The sequence below is a fragment of the Pleurodeles waltl genome, chromosome 5, assembly GCF_031143425.1.
Source record: "Pleurodeles waltl isolate 20211129_DDA chromosome 5, aPleWal1.hap1.20221129, whole genome shotgun sequence".
Taxonomy (NCBI): Eukaryota; Metazoa; Chordata; class Amphibia; order Caudata; family Salamandridae; genus Pleurodeles; species Pleurodeles waltl.
The window spans coordinates 1,241,353,342-1,241,359,341 of record NC_090444.1 but is presented as its reverse complement, the minus strand read 5'-3'; the positions used below and the strand labels follow the sequence as shown (position 1 = coordinate 1,241,359,341).

The 6,000-nt window shown below is 48.1% G+C and overlaps 1 protein-coding gene across 3 annotated transcripts in view; it reads left to right on the top strand.

The window, feature by feature from the left end:
* The first annotated feature begins 4,129 nt into the window (after positions 1–4,129).
* CNR1 (cannabinoid receptor 1) overlaps positions 4,130–6,000 on the top strand; it is a 177,604-nt gene continuing 175,733 nt past the window's right edge. Inside the window, exon 1 of one of the 3 annotated variants that reach the window (XM_069235479.1) lies at positions 4,130–5,052. The gene's annotated coding sequence lies outside the window, so the exon portion shown is untranslated. The remainder of the gene's footprint in view (positions 5,053–6,000) is intronic. The other 2 variants (XM_069235477.1, XM_069235478.1) reach the window with 2 other exon arrangements.

Below are 6,000 nucleotides of genomic sequence, written 5' to 3'. Positions count from 1 at the left end.
GATACAGGCTGGGTATGATTTTATACACTTTTGTGCCAACTATCGAATGAACAGGACAGTGCAGTTTTGATTTAGTAGTTCCTTAACAGAACCTCTCAGCTTAGAGTCCTTGATAAGCGTAGGGATTCACTTTTGACATAAAATTTGGTATCTTAATGTACTATGCATTCATGGGTGATGTTGCCAGTTAGCTCAATGATGTATTCATTCTCATTTAGTACATTGACATCCCCCATGAGTTTAGCTCCCTGCCACACCAAAATGATATTGTCTATTTATCTGCCCCAGAATGCATTTTGGGTAGATATTCACAAATGTCCTTATCTCAGTTGCATTTTTGTTCCAAGAATCCTATTAGGCAAATTGCATTAGTAAGTGCAAATTGACTCTCATGGTGGTGCTGTGGACTTGCTTTCAATGCTCTCCCTTGAAGTTAGAGATACTGTTTTCAAGACATAATTTGACCATTTACAGCAGTGGTGTAGGGTGCACCGTTACGGCTCACTATGCTAGAAAAAACAGCCCCTGCTTCAGGCCACCCCCCGCCACCCATTCCCTTGTTGTGTCATGCAATCTTCAACAGCTACAGTGGCATTCGCCACTCAAGGCAGAACACTAACACATCAATCCAGCAGCAGTAGAGGCGGTACAACACTTCATCTTGCTCTATGGATCCCTTACCCCTAAGACGGCTGCCACATCCCAATGTAATCACACCTCAGAGCCTGGAGTCAGCAGGTGGTGAGTGTTGCAGAAAGCAAACAGCTGAGCTGCTGTCTTGTGCACCATGACCTCTGCCTCTGCAGTGATCATGTTATACTTTGTTTTAGCCACTGCCATACTCTCCCACATGGTGATGGTAGCTATTGTGGTGTTAAGCCATGTTATGCTGCTTTACTTATTACTTAAGTATGCAGCTTTTTGGAGCATGTGTGACTATGTGCTTTTCTGCAAATGCACACTATAGCGATTCTGCCTGATGGCAGGCCTGCAGCTTGCATTTACACTCCGCATGCACCCTAGGTGTAAAGGACACTTCGCTGAACATGCAGACTGTGTGTGTACACATGCAGGGGATTTAGAGATCCTCTGGGGTTGGTGTACTGAGACTAGCATCAGCCAGAAACAGCAATTGCTACAAACTTCTACAGACTTGATCATGCGATTCCAGAGTCAGAGTCCCAGAGCAGATATTGAGGGTCATGCTTATAATGCCCTAGTGCCACCTTGTGCCACATTATTGTCACTGTTTTTTAGTTAATGTGGCCCAACGAGGCCAAAATCGCTGCGCCTTATTTACAGGGCAGCAGAATGCATGCATTGTGCCACTCTGTAACCCTTTGTGCTACATTAGGCCTCCCCTGTTAGGGGAGTTGGAAAAATTGTGTAAGGAAATCTGTGAGATTTCCTTACACCATTTTTACTGCACTTTTAACGCCTGCTCAAGAGCAGGCTTTAAAGGGGGCCTTCCATCATTTAGAATGAGGCCCTATGTGCTCTTCAGGAGTAGCGTCAATATTTTGGCACTACTCCTGCAGAGTACATCAATAGCGTCATGAACAATTACGCTATTGCTCCGTACCCTATGCCATGGTGCACCATATTTTAAAAACAGCGCACACATAGTGGCGGTAGAGGGGTGTTGAGGGGCTCAGGGAAAGTGGCGCTGCACTTGATGCAGCGCCACTTTCCATAAATCTGCCCCTGAATGTCTGCCAACACTAATGGATCCAGCGGAACAGGTTAATCTGTTAATTGGTGTTAATGATTCTTGATTAATCACGACCGGATGAGACACAATTTTGGAGGCAGTGATTCGTGCTGGGGATTGGTGAGTGGGAGCAGTCTGTCAGTAGTCACTGGGCTGGGGTTCTTGAAAGTACAAAATTGGACTGCCCAGGTCACTCATGCTCACCAAAGCTTTGAGCAGCCTCTTTAGGGAAAGCAGACCGTCGAGGCTCACAAGCTGTATGGAGGATTGCTGCAGGATTGTTTCAAGTGGAAGACTGTCCCACTGAGTACGTGCAGAGATTGTCTTCAGCAATGTCCTTGATAGAAACGCAAGGAGAAATGTTAAAGCCCCTATGGTGGTAATGCAGGACACCCTTAATACCAACAACAGTCTCTTGCCCCTAAGAGAGTACCAGTCACATGCTACTGGAAGCATTCTTAACACCTCTCATATTCTGGCCGTTTCGCGCTTCAAACATCTGAGCAGCGGTCATGCACTACCAGTGCATGGATGATATAGTGTATGGACAGATACATGAATGATTTAATTAATGGAAGCAGCGACCTAGAACTTTCGGTTATAAATCAAGCCCACTGCTGTTGCCAATGCTTATTTTTCACAGAAACGCCCAGCACTGATGAGTGCATGGCATACCTAGATTTAATCATCCGCTCTTTTTTCCAGCGATGCCTTAAATTGGCAGCTATTATGTCATCACAAGTCTTAGAAAGAGTCAGTGTTAGAGACCTTTGGTCTAACAGAGGTGTTCTAGTTGATCATAATCCCTTGTTCCCTGTGTGTAGTGTAGGCACAGTAGTAAGGAAACCACTATACTCTAGCCAGTAACTGCCCCCGTATCATTAAAGTAGAAGTCGTACTCGTAAACAGCAGACAGCAATTACCTTCAAGCACGAGCTGCTCTCCACCTCCATTATCTACCCAAGAAGCAGTAATGATGTGACACGGTGCTTTGAGCTCAAATGTCAAAGACACATTAGGGCGTGACAGATACCTCTCTGGCAGCTAGACTGCATAAAATGATTTTTTAACTCAGTAAGTCATAAATTATCCAACATTTTCAAAGGGGAGGGGTGCAGAATCTGGTTCTTTCCTCTAGTCATGAGTGCGCAGATGCTGTTATTCCAGACAGAGAAAAACCCCGAGGTTATCCTGCACTCGTAAAGCAGGTGATACTGTAATTAGCATGAGGATAAAACACCAGGCTCTCGGCCTGCTGAGATGAATATCCCTCTTTTTCTAGGCAGCTCAGTAACTGCTCACTGTTGAACAGTTGTGGCGAGGCTTCGTGGATATACTTCGTATATCGGATATATGAATTGTGCGTCTTTATTTTTCTTTTACGGTTTTACATAGCGCGCACTCGACCCCAAGATATTTTGGGTGGGGGGGTTTACATGAGCACCAGTCATGCTACACAAGGATACATTCAGTTTTGGTCGGCACGGGGAGATTAAGCGATTTGCTCAGGATGTTCATCCAACGCCGAGACTCGAATCTGGTTCCATAGCTCCGAGGTCAGCAACTGTGGCCGAATTACCACGATAACATGCGGTTAAAGCCACGTTAAACGCATCTGATTTGTTGTGCATTTCTGAGGCTGAAAAGGTAGAGGTGGAAGACAAAATGCTTCACGTGCACCTGATCTCCAGGCGCGCCGTACCCCATCAACACCATCGCTGGCTTCCCACTATAGCATACACAATATGAGTCAGAGCGCCATGCAGTCTCTGTGAAAGGCCTTGCAGGGAAGGCCTCAGAGAGTACTTGTTTTCATTATTTTGCCTTAAGGGTGAAAATGATATTTCATGAGGGGTACGTTTATTTATGGGGTTTAATTTGTGAGCGTGAGCCAGTGAATGAAGAACTTGGCTGCCCCTTAAATCCTCCTAGCTTGGTTTGATTGATGGCTGGTAAACGAACCCAAGCGTGATACCTGCGGAAATGCAAGCGTGATGGATGTGGAAATTCACCTGCTGTCTGTAGGTGCCTGCTTAACCTCCCTGCATCGCTCTCCTTTGGTGCCGGGGCATTAAGTCTCAGCGCACCCTGGCGGTCTGTTTCTGATATCGAGATTTCAGGAAGTGGTGGGGTGTCAATTGGGAAAATGGGGCGGTCTCTGTGAAAACACTGCAGGTCTAGACATTGGAGAGGCTGCCTCACTCACAAAGAGCTGACCTCACCTTATAAACTGAGTGACTGACTGTAATGGTGAGTAAACGCACGTGCAAGTAGAATTTGCTGCCATCTGGGGTGTTTCGTGTGCGTCAGAATACTTTTATGGGATGGGAGGAAGGACACATTTGATCTCAAAGGCCACCCATAACTTCCTTGGCAAGGGTGTGTTAGTTGTGTTACAGGTGATCAGAAAAAGGGGGCAGTGATGGTCTGTCGGTGCAAGGAGGGCTGGATTACGGCGTGGGTGCCCATGCACTAATGATGCGGCATCAGTCTGCTGTCGGGGGCACACGAGATGCCTCAACCCTCAGCAGCATCGGTGGCAGCATGTGCCAGTGACTGTGTGTGTGTGTGAGTGACTGCGTGCGACGGCTGCCGCCTCCCGGCGCCCTGCATGTTCCAGCCATCTCTCCCGCACTTGTTCTCGTGGTCCGTGTGCGGTGCCAGCACAGAATCATATTAACACGTGATGAGGGGCTGCCTCATAAATGGGAACTGAGAGCAAGAAAGAGGGGGCAAAAAAGAGGCGCGCATACAGGCGGGGAGAGCGGCGCAGGGAGAGGCAGTGAGCAAAGAAACCCCCATGGGAGCAGGAAGCACACAGTAGGCGCAAAGGAGGACGAGGGGCAGCTTTGTGGAGCAACAACCCCAAGACACTGCGAACAGAGGAAGCCATTGAAGAGGACGACAGACAGAGAAGAAATCTGCTCCACCCCCGCAGACCCCAGGGCTTTTTCTGCCAGACTGACACCTCGTGAAAGAAGAGGTGCCAGGGCCCCGTTCACTGCCCCCAGGTTGCCCGCGGCAGAGTCTTCCCCTCCTCTCGCTCTCTTCCGCCGGGCCGCCTGGTCTTGCACTGTCAGGGAAGCCGATTTAGCCAAGCTCTCCCCTCTGCCGGCAAAGCCAAGTACTGCAGCCCGGAAGCTCTCCTCAGCACAGGAGGACCAGCGCTGCCTCAGCTCCACAAAGACACAGTGCGGAGCATCTCCAGTCCGGGAGGACCACCCCTGCCTGAGCTCCAGAGAGTCGCAGTGTGAGAGCACCTCCAGCCCAGAACGACCACCCTTCTCAAGCTCATAGTGCGGGAGCTACAGCAGCTGGAGCGGAGCGAGCGATGTGACGGGGTAAGTCTGGGAGGGGGAGGCAGTAACAGGTGGATCCGGAGGGCTCTGACTCTTTTCGTATTGAACACTTTATTCTACTTCTGTGGTCTGAAACGGTCTCCAGGGCTAGCATCAGCTCACGGACACTTCCCCGTGGCTATACCCAGGGTCACCATACATTAGGAAACTTCCTTCGACGTCTGCGCGCGACCTACCCTCAAAATTCTCAAACGTTTTTCGGTTACAAGAATTCGAATTTAATAAATCGCTGCACTCAAACAAAACCAATAAAAGCCGTTAAATAGACGCCTTTATGTAGTGCTTTGAAAACTGGTTAGATAATGTATGCTCACACACGCACTCACAGTCACACAATATTTATAAATTACGTTCCGTATAGCAGACAAGTTATGTGAGTGCTAGCATGCCTCAAAAGCACATCATAGTTGTACTACCAAATGGGTTGTCTGCATTATGCATGTTCACGAACACGCGTGTGCGTGCATGTTGTATGCTCGCTTGAGTGCGTTCCTGTGCGTAAACGAAAACTCGCGAATGCATGTGTCTGTATGTTCTGCTACGTGTGCGTGTGTTTTCCTGTGTCTGTGCGTGCGCGTGTGTGCACGTGTGTGTGCATGCGAATATGGGGGTGTTTGTGTGTGCGTGTGTTTGCTTCTGACTGCCTTTTACATGCACTCGCCGTGCTAGTTGAGTTGAAGGGTGGGAGCGAGATTCGCCTTGCTGAATGGCAAAGTTCCCTCGAGTACACAGTATAAACATAATTATGACTTATACTATGTTGTTTATCTGATAGAATAAGGTGTCTTATCTTTTACGTGTCTTTTTATCGCACATAATACCGGCACGTGCCCTAGTTCAAAAAGCGGCATGTCTTGATGTTATGCCATTTGGGTTAATTCTGTCACACAACGTGCAGAAAATTAAATATAACAGATTGCCTGGCACGTG